This window comes from Marmota marmota, unplaced genomic scaffold (assembly GCF_001458135.2).
Source record: "Marmota marmota marmota unplaced genomic scaffold, marMar, whole genome shotgun sequence".
NCBI lineage: Eukaryota > Metazoa > Chordata > Mammalia > Rodentia > Sciuridae > Marmota > Marmota marmota.
This window is the reverse complement of record NW_025999905.1, coordinates 1,692,681-1,711,197: the sequence shown is the minus strand read 5'-3', so window position 1 is coordinate 1,711,197 and position 18,517 is coordinate 1,692,681.

Genomic DNA, 18,517 nt, shown 5'->3' with positions numbered 1-18,517 from the left:
GATGGTAAGAAACCATGAACAGATCATCCAAGAATTATGGGATAGCAACAAAAGACCAAATCTAAGAGTTATTGGGATAGAGGAAGGCACAGAGATTCAAAGCAAAGGAATGCACAATCTCTTCAATGAGATAATTTCAGAAAATTTCCCAAACACGAAGAATGAATTGGAAAATCAAATACAAGAGGCTTACAGGACACCAAATGTACAAATTTACAACAGATATACACCAAGGCACATTATAATGAAAATGTCTAGCATACAGAATAAGGATAGAATATTGAAGGCCTCAAGAGAGAGGAATCAGATCACATAGCGGGGAGACCAATTCGTATCTCAGCAGTTTTTACAACCCAAACCCTTAAAGCCAGGAGATCCTAGAACAACATATACCAATCTCTGAGAGAAAATGATGCCAACCAAGAATCTTATATCTAGCAAAATTAAGCTTTTTTTCATGATAAATAAAATTTAAAAGAATTTACAGTGAGAAAGCCCGCACTACAGAGAATCCTCAGCAAAATATTCCAGGAGGAGGAAATGAAACACAACAATGAAAATCAGCAAAGGGAGGAATTACACTAAAGGAAAGGCCAATCAAAGGAGAAGCCAAGTTAAGATAAAAACCAAAATTAAGCCAAAATGTCTGGGAATACATATCACATTTCTATAATAACCCTGAATGTGAATGATCTAACTCGACAATTAAAAGACATAGGCTAATAGATTGGATTTAAAACAAAAAAAAGACCCAACTATGTGTTGCCTTTAAGAGACTCATCTCACAGGAAGACATCCACAGACTGAAGATGAAAGGGTGGGAAAAAAGTACCACTCACTTGGACCGCATAAACAGGGGTTTCCATCTTCATATCAGATAAAGTGGACATCAAACCAAAGTTAGTGAAAAGGGGTAAAGAAGGACATTTCATACTGCTTTAAGGATTCATACATCAACAAGACATAACAATCATAAATATCTATGCCCCAAACAATGGGGCATCTATGTATGTCAAACAAACGCTTCTCAAATATAAAAACCAAATAGACCACAGCACAATAATACTGGGTGACTTTAACGCACCTCTCTCACAACTAGATAGATCTTCTGAACAAAAACCAAACAAAGAAACTATAGTACTCAATAATACAACCAATAAGTTGGACTTAACAGATATATATAGAATATTACATCCATTAACGAACGAATACAGTTTCTTCTCAGCAGCACCTAAATCCTTCTCTAAAATAGACCATATGTCATGCCACAAAGCAAGTCTTAGTAAATACAAAAAAAATAGAGTTACTACCCTGCATTCTATTAGACCATAATGGAATGAAATTAGAAATCAATGATAAAATTAAAAAGAGAAGTTTCACCAAAACCTGGAGACTAAACAATACACTAAACAATACACTATTAAATGACATGAATAACAGAAGACATTAGAGAGGAGATAAAATTCTTAGAAGTGAATGAAAACTTCAATACACTTATCAAAATCTCTTGGACACTTTGAAGGCAGTGCTAAGGTCATTGCATGCAGTTCATTCATTAAAAGAAGGAAAAATCAACAAATAAATGACATTACAGTTCAAAGCCCAAGAAAAAGAAGAACAAACCAACACCAAAAGTAGTAGAAGTCAGGAAATAATTAAAATCAGGGCAGAAATCAATGAAATTGAAACTAAAGAAACAATTCAAAAAATTGACAAAACAAAATGCTGTTTCTTTGAAAAAAAATAAATAAAATTGACAAATCCTTAGCCACTCTAATGAAAAAAAAAGAGGGCAAAAACTCAAATTACTAAAATTTGTGATGAAAAAAAGAAAATATCACAACAAAGACTATTGAAATACAGAAGATGATTAGAAACTATTTTGAAAATTTATACTCCAGTAAAATAGAAAACCTCAAAGACACCGACAAATTTCTAGAGGTATATGATCAACCCAAACTGAATCAAGAGGACATACACAATTTAAACAGATCAATTTCAAGAAAGGAAATAGAAGACGCCATCAAAAGCCTACTAACCAAGAAAAGCCTGGGACCTGACGAATTCACAGCTGAGGTGTACAAAACTTACAAAGAAGAATTAATACCAATACTCTTCAAATTATTCCGTGAAATAGGAAAGGAAAGAACCCTTCCAAACTCATTTTACGAAGCTAATATCATCCTGATACCAAAACCAGGCAGAGACACATCAAGGAAAGAAAATTTCCGACCAATATCCCTGATGAACATTGATGCAAAAATTCTCAATAAAATTCTGGCAAATTGCATACAAAAACATATTTTAAAAATTGTGCACCATGATCAAGTGGGGTTCATTCCAGGGATGCAAGTTTGCTTCAACATATTCAAATCAATAAATATAATTCATCACATCAATAGACTTAAAGATAAGAACCATATGATTATATCAATTGATGCAGGGAAAGCATTTGACAAAATACAACACCTTTTCATGTTCAAAACACTAGAAAAACTAAGAGTAGTAGGTGCCGCAGTCTGGCTGGGCACAAAATAACCGAGCCACCACACAGCCTTGTAGATTCAAACAGCAACTCTTTATTCCCCAACTCTCACCGGCACTCCACACACACTTTCTGTGAATACCACTGCCTCCACTAGGCTCCACGCACCACTTCTCTCAGCACCCCACGAGAACTCAAGGGGAACTCCAAAGGAGCAGGCGCCTGAGGCAGCAGGATAGGCCCTAATCCCAGCAGGATCTGCCCTAATCCTGGAGCCGCCCTATTCCCAGCAGGATCCACCCTAAACCCTAAACCCGGAGCCACCCTAATCCCTGAGCAGGGTCACCTTTCAACCCCAAATGCCATGTGTCATTCCTACTTGGCTATGGCTCTCAGCAAGTAGGAACAAGCCTCAACATTGTAAAAGCTATCTATGCTAAACCCAAGGCCAACATCATTCTAAATGGAGAAAAATTGGAAGCAGTCCTTCTAAAACTGGAACAAGACAGGAATGCCCTCTTTCACCACTTCTTTTCAACGTAGTTTTTGAAACTCTAGCCAGAACAATTAGTCAAAAGAAACTAAAGGAATACAAATAGGAAAAGAAGAACTCCAGCTATCATTATTTGCTGAAAACATGACTTTGTACTTAGAGGATTAAAAAAAAAAAAACTTCTAGAATTAATTAATTAATTCAACAAAGTATCAGGATATAAAATCAATACCCATAAATCAAATGCATTTCTATACATCAGTGATGAATCCTCTGAAAAAAAAATTATAAAAACTACCTCATTCACAATAGCCTCTAAAAAAAAAATAAAATACTTGGGAATCAACTTCACAAAAGAGGTGAAAGACTTCTACAATGAAAATTACACAACACTAAAGAAATAAATTGAAGAAGACCTTAGAAGACGGAAAGATCTCCCATGCTCTTGGATAGGCAAAATTAATATTTTCAAAATAGCCATACTACCCAAAGCTCTATACAGATTCAATATGATTCCAATTAAAATCCCGATGTCATTCCTTACAGAAATAAAAAAAGCAATCATGAAATTCATTTGGAAAAGTAAGAGACTCAGAATAGCCAAAGCAATCCTTAGCAAGAACAGTGAAGCATGAAGCATCGCAATACCAGATGTTAAACTATACTACAAAGCTATAGTAACAAACAGGGCATGGTATTCGTACCAAAATAGACATGTAGACCAATGGTACAGAATAGAAGACACAGAAACAAACCCACATAAGTACAGCTATACTAGACAAAGGGACCAAAAACATACAGTGGAGAAAATAGCCTTTTCAACAAATAGTGCTAGAGGAACTGAAAATCTATATGCAGCAAAATGAAAATAAACCCCTATCTCTCACCATGCACAAAACTCAACTCAGAGTGGGTTAAGGACCTAGGAATTAGTCCAGAGACCCTGAGCCTAACAGAGGAAAAAGTAGGCCCAAATCTTCATCATGTCAGATTAGGCCCCGACTTCCTTAACAATACTCCTAAAGTGCAAGAAATAAAATCAAGAATTAAAAAAATGGGATGGACTCACACTAAAAAACTTCTTCTCAGCAAAAGAAACAATCAATGTGGTGAATAGAGAGCCTACCTTTCAGGAGCAAATTTTTGCCACACATGTCAGATAGAGCACTACTCTCCAGGATATATAAAGACTCAAAAACTTAATACCAAAACAAACAAACAAATAAACAAACAACCCAATCAATAAATGGGCTAAGGAGCTGAACACATACTTCTCAGAAGATAATGTTCATTCAATCAACAAATATATGAAAAAATGTTCAACATCTCTAGTTATTAGAGAAATGCATCTCATGCCAGTCAGAATGGCAGTTATTAAGAATATAGACAACAATAAATGTTGGTGAGGATATAGGGGAAACGGCACACTCTTCCATTGCTGGTAGGACTGCAAATTGGTGAAGTCAATCTGGAAAGCTGTATGGAGATTCATTAGAAAACTTGGAATGGAACCACATTTTGACCCAGCTATCCCACCCCTCCTCATCTATACCCAAAGGACTTAAAATCAGCATATTATAGTAATGCAGCCACATCAACGTTCATAGCAGCTCAATTCACAATAACTAAATTGTAGTAGCAACCTAGATGCCCTTCAATAGATGAATGGATAAAGAAACTGTGGTATACATACACAATGGAATATTACTCAGCATTAGAAGAGAATAAAATTATGGCATTTGCAGGTAAATGGATGGAGTTGGAGAAGATAATGATAAGCGAAGTAAGCCAATTCCAAAAAAAACAAAGGCCGAATGTTCTTTCTGATAAGTGGATGCTGATCCATAATGGGGAGGGGGAGGCATGGGAAAAATGGAGGAACTTTGACTGGGCAAAGGGGAGGGAGGGAAGGGAGAGTTCATGGGGGCAGGAAAGATGGTGAAATGAGATGGACATCATTTACTAAGTACACCTTTGACTGCACATATGGTGTGACACTACATCATGTACAACCATAGAAATGTAAAGTTGTGCTGCAATTGTGTACCATGAATCAAAATGCATTGTGCTGTCATATATATCTAATTAAAATAAATTAATTTTTCAAATGCTACTCCAGTGAACACACCAATGTTAAGAAAATGAAACCACTTTACTGATAACAAGGAGACAGTTTTAGTGGGTCTGTACAAAAGATCAAATCAGCTACAACTATTCTCAGCCAATACCTAATCCAGAGCAAGTCTCTAACTCTTTTCAAGTCTATGCTGGCTGAGAAACACTGCCTTTTATTAAATCTTTGAAACATTAATTTTATTATACAATTTGTGAAAAAAATTAAGAATAAATTTCTCCCAAAGCATTGGAGAAAGGACAAAGGGTAGGGCAGGGGGAATGTCCAAGGGAAAGTCTCCAGGATGTGTCTTTGCAGGTGGGGGCAGAGGAGACTCCTGGTGGATCCAGATGTGCTCCTTCCTGGAATCTGTGTGAAGAAGCCTGAGCCAGCTGGCACACCTCAGGATCTTCTGGATGTCCATTGGTTCTGCTGGTATTGGCTTAGCATTTCCAATGGAACCACTCTGTTCCTCAATGCTGACCTACCGAAGCATGGTAACCGTTGAGCTGTTGAAGGCTGTGGTGATCCTCCTCCTCACCCTCTTCCAACCCCTGCAATTGTACTGTGGAAGTACCTTGGGAGAATGAGCTGCCATCTTCTGCAACCCTTGATGGGTCTGGCCTGCTGGGCACAGGGTCATGCTGAGAGGCTAGGCTGGGAGTGGGTGTGTCCCTGTAGAAAATGCGGAGAGGAATAGCAGGCAAGCTGGCACTGCCACCACCTTTCTGCCAGGGCTGCTTCGCCTTCTCAGGCTGTTGTTGCTGCTCACAGGACAAGGGAAGGGTAGGCTCACTGGAACACTTCTTGGAGAAGATGCTGGAAAGATGCACAGGGCACAGGCAAAGCCCAACCACCCCACAATTTGCGTTCTCCCTCTTGCACTTGCAGTCCTCAACCTGGGTTCTCTGGTGCCTAAACAGGAGATACGTAGCCATTGTGTCATCATATTTTTTTATTTTTCAGGGACACCCCAGGTGTTATAGGAGTCGTAACCCATGTTGAACATGGTTGTTATAATTGAGGGATCTGGGAGTTTGGGGAGGGCCTCCCCAGAAGGACTGGGTAAGCTTCCTTGCCCTGGCTCAGCCATGGGTGCCCCATTATCTGTTCTAGGATGGGACTCTGCATGGAATCCACCATCAGGATCTCATGGATGAGGCTCTGAGCTCCATCTGAAACATTTTGTTCTTCCCATGATCAGTTTCCTCAGCTGCTGAGCAATGTTGACCATCATTGGGTGCCTCTCCATGAGCATGATATAGAGAATGACACCCAGGCTCCAGGCTTCCGATGGGGCCCTCATATTCCTCCTGCCAGACAAATTCAGGGAGAAGGTATAGAAGAGTACTCTAGAACCTGTTCGCCTTCTGCTCAGCTGTGAGTCTGGTGCTAAGCCAAAGTCAATGAGTTTCACATTACCGTTGGCATCCAGTTCAATGTTCTCCAGCTTGAGGTCTCAAAGCACGATAGCCTTCTTCTGTCAGTACGGCACGACATGCACCATCTGCCTGAAGAGTCTGTGGGCTTCCTTCTCCTGCATGCTACCAGGTTCTGAGATGAGGTAGCATAGATGTTCCCCACCTGCATACTCCATTATAATGTACATATGTTTGATGGTCTTAATGACCTGGATCACATTTGGGTGTCCAAGCCCACCATGAAATCCGGTTCAGACAGGAGGGGAAGGTTCGAGGCTATTTTTGCCAAGACCTTCACTGCAACTTCTGGGCAAGTTTCACCTTAGTGCCCAATGCCCTGCCCCCCTGCCTAATGCCCTGCCCCCCTGCCCAATTCTGCAGAAATCCATAAGGGTCTGTGAAGTTCCACTCAAAGGAGTCTGGTCCCTGCAGCACTACACTGCTTGACTATGCTCACTGCTTTTCCTAAAATGGAGCACCATCTTAGTATGCTATCTAAAACAAAAATAATAAACCAAAGCAAATAACCAAAAAAAAATAATAATAGCACAAAAAAGTGGGGGTACCCAAATCAAAAAACCAATATCCAAAGACCACAACCACCAGCCAACAACTGCCACCAACCACCACAAAATGCTCTATCTGGGAATCCAATGGGTCACCACCAAGAGATTCCTATACTTATGAACAAAAACCCAATGGCTGCCACTCTCTTACATACCTACTTACAATGTCCATGCTGAATGGACACTCTTTTCTCCTTATAAGGACACAAGCCAAGCTGAACCAGGAAGGGCCCCACTCTGATTTCCTCATAAGGACACAAACCATTCTGAACCAAGGGCCAAAGTAAAGATCAAAGTCCCACACATGTCACAAAACTTCTCTGCTCTAAGCACTTCTCCTAGCCTATGAACTATCTTCCATGAGAACAGGGACAGGATCTTATTTAATTTTGGATGTCCAGCACCCAGTACAGAACCTAACCCCTAAGAGGTTTTTGCTTAATGTTGGTTAGTGGTTTTTTAGGCTGATTGGTTGGTTGGGTGGATGGATGGAAAAATAGATGATGGGACAGATAAGCAAGTAGATGCATGCATATATAGATAGGTAAAAAGACAGATGAAATTGTGGGATGTATGATTGTGATGCCAGTCTTAAAACTCAGGATCAGGTCCTCATTCCCTCAGTGGTGAAGATTAAACACCTGAGAAATGATGAGGCAAGAGTGAAAACTAAATTTTATTTAAGAGAACAGGGAGATATATATAGAGAGAGACAGAAACTTTCCTCTAGACAGTAGGGGACCCAAAGGGGAGTGGGGGGTGTCTTGCCCCTTTATTGATTTTATGTTTCCTTTGTTCTCATGTCTACATTATCCAAAGTGACCAAAAGTAGGAAAGGAACCCACCTGGGTGTGATTGCTTGTGTTCAAAAGTGCAATTTTTCCCTTCCCCAAGAAGTGTTAGCACCCAGTTGATGAAGAAATTCTATCTATTTATTTCCTTTTCTTTGATAAACACCTACCTGTCCTTTGCCCCAGTTTCATTCCCTCCTCTGATTAAGGGAAATTGCAATGTCTGCTCTGGCTGCTTCAGGCTGAGAGGAGGCTGACATGTGGCATATGGTTTGGGTTTCCCTTTTAGGAATGTTTTGGGTCAATTGAGAGATCTGTTCTAAAAGTCTGGTTCAGAAAGAACAGGCTGTATATTCATCTCAAAGGAGGTTGCTTCTATGACAGAAACAGGAAGACATGAGTACTAGAATGTGATTAATACAAATAAATGTCATAGCATCATGGAACATGTCCACAAATATCATAACAATGATGGAAACCGGCAATTTTTCATCAGGAGTTCAAAGCTAAGAAGTTGTTCCCATGACAAGACTGGTGAGGACATGGTATCTATTTGGAAATGTAAATCTTTAAGGACAATAGTCCTATTCTATAGATCTTCACAGGTAGAAGACAAAGCTACAGATGTTTATTAAAACCTCTATTAGATTTAACTTGTTAGAAATTTTAAAAAAGCCTATCAGACTTTTACATTATTACTTAAATATAGGGAAGTCCTTATAGTTGGAAATGTTAGGTATAAAGTCTGACAGCCATAGTAGCCACTTGTACTCAATGTCTATTGGATTTATTCTCAACACCATTATATCTATGTCCTTGTTATTATTTTGTGAAAGGAGATTTTTCCAATGTATTCAAGAGGTAACCCTTAAAAAAGTTATCTTTGAACAAAGTATAGAAACCTCTATAGTTAGATAAAATAAAACTGATCAGAAAAATATATTTATTTAGTCATGCAGGATCAAATGTGAATTCATCATAAAACCATGAGCCTCAAAATACAGAAATTAAAAAAAAGAGTTCTAAAATCAAGACATAATAATAATTAGTAAAGGAGCATGCAGAACATCTTTAACAAATCAGCATGCACTTTGGGGTTAGATTAGAGTCAGGACAAATATTTAAAGAATGTGAAGGTCCTACCATGTCAGGAAAAGATTCTCAAGGTAAAAAAGACATATATTTGAGATCATTCTATTTCTCCTCCCTGTGCCATAATATTTAGGGAAGAACTTGTTAAGAAAGCAGGTGGTAGAGTGCAAGAGCAGATAAGATAGCCAGTCCCTTAGGTCCCAGAGCTGCTTGAATTTAAAAGTGACACTTTTTTTCCTCTTTGGTCTCAAACTGGTTTTGGATAATCACCTCTGTAGCTTACATTTCAGATGCAATCCTTGGAGAGAGAGCATTCTGGCAGAAGGCTAACAAATACAGTAAGCTAGTGTTTTTCAGCTTGAGAAGCAAAACTTGATGCATAGGGCATTTTAACCACTTTTTTTCTTTTGCAATATTAGTCTCTTAAGGTATGGTATTATGGTTTGTTTCCTCTGGAGATCATTTTCTATTCCCCTAGTTCGTAATGAGAGAAGGTTTGGATGCAGAATATTGTAAGACATTTTCTTTTTCTGATTGTAATTAGGTCATTTCCCGGGCCTGGCAGGAGAAGAAAATGAGCACTTTTTGAGCACTTGTGGGTCAAACTTATCCCAGTTTTTCAGTATGTAGGTTAGTGGTGAACCTGTCATAACTATTAAGAATGAAGTTTCCATCTGAACACGTTTTGTTAGGGATGTCTTCCTAGATGAGCTTCTGATGGCCAGCAAACCCATTTCTCACTACCTGGTTTTGCTGGATTTATTGCTGCTTCACTAACAAGAATGAACCAGGTCCCTGTTTTGTGGCATGACAAAGACCTTGGAGGATTCAGATTCAGCAAGAAGACTGATCTCCTCATGCCACCATTAAACTTCCAAATGTGATGACCCATGGGGGTGGGGAACAACCTACAGTGGGGTATATCCCTCTACTCTGTGGGCTAAAGGAATCTCCAGAGGAAAAGGAAGACATGTAGTGGTTGTTAGATGCTTAACTTCCTTTTATCAGAGGAGTGAATTGAAAACTTCTCCCATTTTGCAGCCAAAGAAACTCAGGGAGCATAGAAACAACAATGGGGGATTCCCTACATACTTGTAAGGGACTTAATATGTGAACAAAGGGAACCTAGGCATTTCCTTAGGAACCATGCCATGTAAAATGTCCCTCTCTCAACAGCTGGAGTCTGAACAGCTAGCCTCTAATTGGCAAGGAGTTGATGGGGAGGAGGGGGAGGGAAGTGTTTGAGAGGAGCAAGTGGGGAGAGTGAAGTTCACCTCATATGGAGGTGTATGTCACTGGGGTGTTCACCAACACTGCTGGATGGACCCAGTCACCCTAAGATATGCCCAGAGGATGTCTGGGGAGAAACTATTGAGATTCACTGGGGAGTTGCCCCAGCCAGAATCTTAGAGTTTGATCACTTTGTTCATCTCCCTGGGCTTCTCAAGGCAAACTGGGATCAGGGACACTGATCCCAGTACTGCCAGACACACGGCCTGGATAGTGAAGCCAGAATTAGACAGGCAGATAGACAAGGTCAGATCCAGAGGATGGAAGGACTGAAATGCTAATGGCTTCAGAGACCTTCCTCCACTCTTACCAAGGTAACCAGCCCTTGCTTCAACCTGTTGATAAGGTAACCTGTCCCTTGGACTGTCACTCCCTACAGGGAGTTATAAACGTTGTTATTGCAACCTGGGCCCCCTACCTGCTTGGCCCCTCCAGCCCATCTAATTCTCATCTTTTGGCCATCCCACCTGAGCATCTCTTGGGCCTAGTCACAGCACACAGGAAGGAGAGAGATAAGGGGAAGAGGTCTGGAGAAAAAAGGAAGCCTAGGACATAAAAAATAATCAAACACCCATGGTTTGTGCTACCAGGATACCAGCTCTGCCCTCCCCCATTCTCCCTCCTGGGAAAAGTCTATGTTACCCCTTTTTAAATAAAACCTCCTTATTTATTTATTTATATTCTAATTTGTTACATGATTGAAGAATGTATTACAATTCATATTACACATATAGAACACAACTTTTCATATCTCTGGTTGTACACAAAGTATAGTCACACCATTTGTGTCTTCATACATGTATTTAGGGTAATGATGTCCATCTCATTCCACCGTCTTTTCAACCCCCAAGCCCCCTCCTTGCCCTATCAAGAGTTTATCTAATCTTCCCATGCTCCACTCCCCCCAACCCAGATATGAATCAGCCTCCTTATATCAGAGAAAACATTCTGCATTTGGAAATAAACCCTGTTTTATATGCTTGCTTCTGTGTACTTATCTAACTTAACATGTGAGGAAGCAGGACTCATTACCAGTAACTGGCGGTATCAATGGGAGTGTGAGGAATGGCTTTGGCAGAACCCAATATGCTTGACCCACAGTACAGGTGTTTAGGAGATAGTAAGCCATGAATCCCCATAGCTGAATCTTGTAGAGTGGTGGCTTACACTAACTGCATTTAATTAGCTGACAGGTCCCCATTATTGTCCTCCAGAAAGAAAGAAAGAGAAAGGCACACCTCAGAATGATGTGGGGTGCAGAGGAACTTATCTCGGTGACAATCCTGGCAGAGCTTCCATTGGAAACCTGTCTTTAAAAATCAGGACCTGGACCTTGTTATCCTAGTGTTGAAGATTAAACACCTGAGAAACCCCAAGGCAAATGCAGGAAAGACTTTTTTTAAAGGATGAGAGAGACTCCTCAGGAGAGGAGGGGGTCCCAAGCTTGTTCCAGAGGGAGTGGGAGTATCCTGCCACTTTTATAGATTTTAGGTTTTATTCTTCTCATGCCCCCTCTCCTCTTATCCTGCTTATGTGACCAAAAGGGCAGGAAGAGAGCTATCCATGATGTGATTGCTTATGTTGGAAAATGTGATCCTTCTCAGCCCCATGGGAGGTTGTTAATAACCTGGTATTATGGAATACTATCTACCCATTTCTTTTTATTTGATAATCAGCTACTGTTATGCTCGAATTCGGGACCCCCAAAAGACCACCAGAGACCCAAGATCGATGTAAGCAGCAAAGAGGTGTTTATTGCGAGCTAGCTCAGTCCTACACACACACACACACACAGCAACTGGTGATGCTGAGAGGCCCTGAGCCCAGGGTTTGCAGCAGTTTTATACATTCTTTGGAGAAGGCAGGGACCCCCACATACATCATAGCATCTCTTAGCAAATCATCACACATCGCAGGAAAATCAAATAACAACTCTAAAACATGATTAGCACATTCACTGGTGGGAACAAATTGGGTAGGGGTGATTGGTTACTACAAGAGGGGGATTTATTTGAACTGATTGGTTTAAGCCGAGAGGGGTGTACGTGCTGAACTACATGGTTTCCCAACACGTTATCAACCATCATAAACTACTGGGAGGGTCATCTGGCATCCCAGGTATTTCCCTGTCTCAAGCTGATTGGTGGCTGCTAGGGGGTTGCTATGGATCCCTACCTAGCCTGACTGTCAGGGACACCTGGCACAGCAGATCTCTCCTGTTTATTTGTAGATAAACAACTTAGCAGGGTGGGAATGTGCCTAGGAGTGCTCTGTGGGTCTTTCCAAGGACAAAGGTCATGTCCCTTCCTTGAACAGGCTTTGCTCTCAGGTAGAGGCTGGTTTTTCACTACCTGTCCTTCACCCCAGTCTCACTGCTTGCTTCTTCTTCACAGATCTGTTTCCTGCAACAATAGTATCAGAGGTCTCAGGCTACAGACAACCAATTCCATTGCTCTGGGCCCAAGATGAGACCATATGGCAAAATGGCAAGGTAGAGGGAAGCTGCTCCCCTCATGGAAGAAGGAAGCCAAAATGAAAATGGGCTTGCAGGGCACACCCCCAGTGACCCACCTCCTCCAGCCATGACCCACCTGCCTACATTTACCTCCCAGTGAGTCCATTCAGAGTAGAATGAACTAGAAAACTCATATTCAAATCATAATAAAAAACTGATGTGACTCCATTTTTGAAAAACCAGCCTGTACTTCAGAGCAGGGCCTGTCCAAGGGGGTGGGGGTTGTGACCTTTGTCCTTGGAAAACCTGATCCTAGGCACATAAGCTACTCTGCTGAGTCATTTGTCAGTACTAGATGTCCTTGACTCAGCAAATGCAAGTTCCTGAAAAGACCAAAAGAATGCTTGAGGCCTAATTCTCAGAGTGAGACAGGGAAGATACCTGAAATACCAGGCGACCCTCCCAGGAGTTTCTTGGTGATTGATAAAATGATTAGGTAACCCTGCAAGTTTAGCATATACACTCTTGCAACCCCTCACAGCCTAAACCAATCAGTTCAAACATACCTACCACTTGAACTAACCAATCACCCTCACCCAACTTGTTTCCGCCAATGAATGTGCTAATCAATGTTAAGAGTTGTTTGACTTTCCCGCAGTGTGAAATGATTTGCTGTGTGATGTAGTGACACATAGAGTATCCCCCAAAACTTATAAATTCTTACTGAACTAAAGGTCAGGACTCACTCTTTGGGACCACTGCATCGTACGGTTGTGAATACAGGCTTGAGCTTGCAATAAAGACTCTTGTTTGATTGTATCGGATTTGGCTCCTGGAGGTCTATTGGGATCCCACGAATCTAGCATTACAATAACAGTTGCTTTATTGTAGTGGTCTGAAACTGAACCTGCAATATCTCCAAGGTCTTCCTGTACAGTCCATGAGGCTAGGACTGCATTTGAATTTTTTTTTTTTTTTTTTTTTTTTTGTACAGGATCTCTCTAAGTTGCTTGGGGCCTTGCTAAATTGCTGAAGCTGGTCTCAAACTTGCAATCCTCTTGCCTCAGCCTCTTGAGTCGTTGGGATTATGGGGATGTGCCACTATGCCTGGCAATTGTATATGTTTTGATTGATATGTATCCAAGGACTACCATAATTGTCAGGTATACAATAAATATTTTTAATAGATACTGGATATTTTACATGTGTTATCATAATTATTGCTCTACAGAACAATATGTGATGGGTATCACTGTGACCATTTTTTTGGAAGAGAAAAGTAAGACTCAGAGAGGTTATGAGTATTGCTGGCTATCACTTTGAGGGTGACAAAATAATATGTCTGGTTTTATAGCTCTGGAGTCCATTATTGAATAATTTTGTGATACAATACAAGAAACTTTTATAGCCTTTTAAAAATAAACAATCTGACTAGGGGTTTAGCTTAGAGGTAGACTGCATGGTTGGCACGCTTGAGACCCTGAGTTCAATCATCAGCTCCAAAAGGAAATGAAAATAGTTAGTCTGGGTCAAATTGGATTCAAATTTTCATGAAAAATTCTGGTAAACAGTATATATTTCAACTGTTGGAACTGAGACTTAAAAATAAGGTAATTTGTTCAAGTAAGTGGCAAAGTTAGAACTGGAATCTAAGTGTGCTCCACTGTGAAGCAAATGCTATTGATAGACATTCCTCAATGCTGCTAGCACCTGACAAATGTCTAACCACTCATAAATTATGCAAAGCATTATAGGAAAAGTGCCATTTGCTCTGTTGCATCTATGCATGCATTCATTCATACTGCCTGTCAGTGTATATTTGCTTGCTCTGTGGCCCTACTTTTTCCCTTCTCTGCTCTGCATTCCTCTTCATCTGAGAAAAACTTTTCTCTGAAGACAAAGTCTGTGTTTCTCTAGGAACTACTGTTTTCTTGAGAAAACCAATACCCTAGGATACTATTGAGGAAATTGGGGTAGCCTACTTACAGTATGCATGCAGTATACTCATGGTACCTCATACTCTGATCATAGATCATGATGTTCTTAAGGACTGAACTGGGATTTTGAGAAATTTCACTGGTAAGAAAAGGGGGGTTTGCAGAAGTTTTCGCATGACACAGTATTAAAACCAGTAAATTGTGAGGCTGTCCAAATAAACCTGAGCCGTGTCCACTAAACCTGCCTTAACTCTGAAGATAATAAATAGAACTATAGATACTTGCTTACAAGAACTTGACAATAAAATTAAATATTAGGGCATTTTTACATTTTCCCCCAAATTTTAAATGGGTGACATGTTCTATGAATAAGTAAGGCAGGGAATAATTTTGTTGGGTAAAGGGTAAAATATGATTCAAATTCAAAAGCAAATGAAAGAAAATGCAATTATTTGTGTCCTTAAGATTTAGATTTTGTGTTGTTACTCATGCTGAAATCTGAGATAAAACTTTTCTGTTAATAAAACCATTCTTTCTTCACTCAGAAAACTACCTTATATAACTAATTTTTATTTTCTCCTTGCTTAATTCATCTGGGGTATTTCCCAGAAGGAAGTTAGATAAACTGATCTCAAACAAGACAGAGAGGCCTGGAGTACAAGTATAGATAGGAAATTCTTCAAGGTAAATTTTGGGGTGGAAAAAGAATGGTTTTATTAAGAGATTAAATAGGAAAATGATAACAGGCCCCCTTATCTTCAAATCTTGCTTTCTTATGGTGCCAAAAGAAATCTATGTAAGACTTAAATTCTACCTTATTGTTCTTTGCCTTAAAGTCTGAGAGTGATTTAGATCAACTAGAAAATAAAGTCCAAGCTCAGTTTCAACTTTCACCCAACTTTCTATCACATTTCCAATATCAGCAACATGAAGCAAGTAGCTCTTTTCAGCACCTATTAACTCGTTACTATAATGCCTTTGATCTCATGAGTGGTCCCTTCTCTGTGTTAAAATTTTCTCTTTTCTCCCTCACCTTTACTGCCTCCACTACTGTCATGTACCTTGTCAACAATGTCTTTTTTTTTTTTTTTGTACTGGGAATTGAACCAGGGGTGCTTAACCAGTCATATCCCCAGTCCTTTTTAATTTGAGACAGTGTCTCACTAAGTTGCTTAGGGCCTTGCTACATTGCTGGGGCTGACTTTGAACTTGTGATCCTCTTGCCTCAGCCCCTGGAACCACTGGGATTATAGGCGTGCCCCACCATGACTAGCAAGATGTCATTTTTTGACATTTGTCTCAAAGGTCCTCTCCCCCAGTAAGCCTTTCCTGATCCAACAGGCTGTGGGAGTTATCTATGAGTTCCTATAACATCTGATGAATATCTTCATGATACTCTTTACACATTACAAGTATAATACCACCAGTTATCAGTGATGAGTTTTGCTTCCTCACATTTTGAAGTTTGAATATTAGAGAAGCATGCAAGGGCAAGCATATAAAGCAGGGTTTATTTTTAAAAGGGGTAAAATAGACTTCTCCTGGGAGGGAGAAGAGGGCATAGCTGGTATCCTGGTATCCCAAGAAATGAGGTGTTCTGCCCTTTTTATGTCCTAGGCTTCCTTTGTTGTCCTGCCTTCTTCCCCTTATCTTTTTCCCTCCTGCTTACATGACTAGGCCCAGAACTAGGCCCAGAACTAGGCCCAGGAATGCTTGGTGGGATGGCCAGAAGGTGGGAAACTGGTGGGCTGAAGGAGGAAGGGTAGGATGGTGTTGCCCAGGACACAATAATTAACAACTGTAGGGAGGGGAAATTCCTGGGACAGGTTACCTTGGCAACAGGTTGGAGCAGGGGCAGGTTCTTGATAAGGGTGGAAGAAGGGCTCTGATGGAAATAACATTTCAATCCCTCAGGGAACAGTGTCTAACTTCCTTGGACTCAATCAAAATTGGCCCCCTTGATCAGTCCTAACTCGATTTACCTATCTATACTGACTGCCTAATTTTGGTTTCATAATTACCTAGTTTATTCCTTGAATTCCATGGAATATCTTCAATTTTTTTTATATCCAGAAAATAGTCAATGTCAGGCATATAGTACGCACTCAGTAAAGATTGAATTAAAGAATCTAATTCATTCAGTATGCACTCACCAAATATTTAATGAGTGCCTAATAAATGCAGACCTCAGTGCTAAGAACCAAAACAGATAAAATCTTTGCCTTCATGTCTTAAACTACATAAAGCTATTCATATTCCCTTTTTGTTGCTGCTGAAAAAAATACTACTAATTTACTGACTTAAAACAACTCAAATTCATCTGTCACATTTCTGCTGGTTGCTCTGCTATTGGTGTCACAATAATGAAAACAAGCTGACCTGGGCTTTTAACTGGTGGCTCCACAGAAAAATAAGCTTTCAAGGTTATTTCGGTTGCTGTCAGAGTGGAGTTCCTTGAGGCTATAGGACTGAGTGTACCTTTTCTTGATGGCTTTCAGGTAGAAGCCTCTCTTTGGGTCACCTACATTTCTTATCAACTTGCTCCCTGCCTTCCCCCACACCTCCTTTCTTGAATATCTCTGACTTTCCTTCTGCCACGTCTCTACTATTTTTTTTTTTTTAATTTATTTATTTTTTTAGTTTTCGGCGGACACAACATCTTTGTTTGTATGTGGTGCTGAGGCTCGAACCCGGGCCGCACGCATGCCAGGCGAGCACGCTACCGCTTGAGCCACATCCCCAGCCCTGTCTCTACTATTTTTAAGGACCAAACAGATTAGATTAGGCCCCCAAGAATAATACAGGATAATTTCCTTTCTTAAAATCTGTAAAGTCAATTACATCTGCAAAAGTCCCATTTGCCATAAAAGCAACATATTTATAGGTTCCAAGGATTGGGCAAGTGCCTTTTTGTTAGATGCCATCATTCAGTTTACCACAATGACCATAATTCTGGAGTATTTTCTAGCTTATCCTTCACTTGGGTAATCTGGAGAAATATTTTACAACAATATGACTAAATTTATTTTGTCTACTGCACTAAGTTTTGCTTCAACATTAAAGAGACTAGAAGTTCTCTGAAGAATTATTATGAACTGATCTTAATAGAAAGAGGGATTGATATAGAGGAAGGAAACAAATCTAAAATTAGATAACAAAATCAGTAAACCTTGTAAATAAATATGAGCACATAAATAAATGATACAGGAGCAATATGAATGTCTATTTTACCTAGCTACAGAAGACTATAGGGTTAAGCAATTACTGTACTTATCGTTATTCCAAATATGGATAGTTTTCTGAAGGAATTGGTCTGCTATTAACACACATAATAATCTTCTATTTTTCATACTACAAATTTTTGGGGGTTAAAAATAAATAAAATTATCTTTCCCTCTCAAATTTTGCCCAACACCAAAAAAAAAAATCATAAGTGGATTTTATTTTCCATTTTCAACTTTTCAAACTAGTAACCTGAATAAAATTAATTCAGTTTAATTATGCAGAAATTTAAAGTATACTATTTGTTGGGGATTATACTAGATCCGGAAGACACAAATATAATTTCCTTACAGTCCATGCTTGTATGATGCTTGCCTACATATAAATGAATACATTACAATACTGTGCAGCCAGGGCAATAGTAGAAGCAAGCACAGGCAGAAGAAATGATTTACTCTAGGAAACAGTAAGGTAAGATTTTTCTGGTTGAAGGACATATAAATCATTAGAAGAGGGAGGAAGGGAAGCTGAGCCAACAGCATTGATGGAGGCACTAAATATGAAAAAGCTCAGTATTTTTGTAAGTATAGGTGTAGCTGGAGGGTAAAGTAAGAGGCAGTGAGTGGGAAAGTGAAGCCTGGAAGACTGCAGG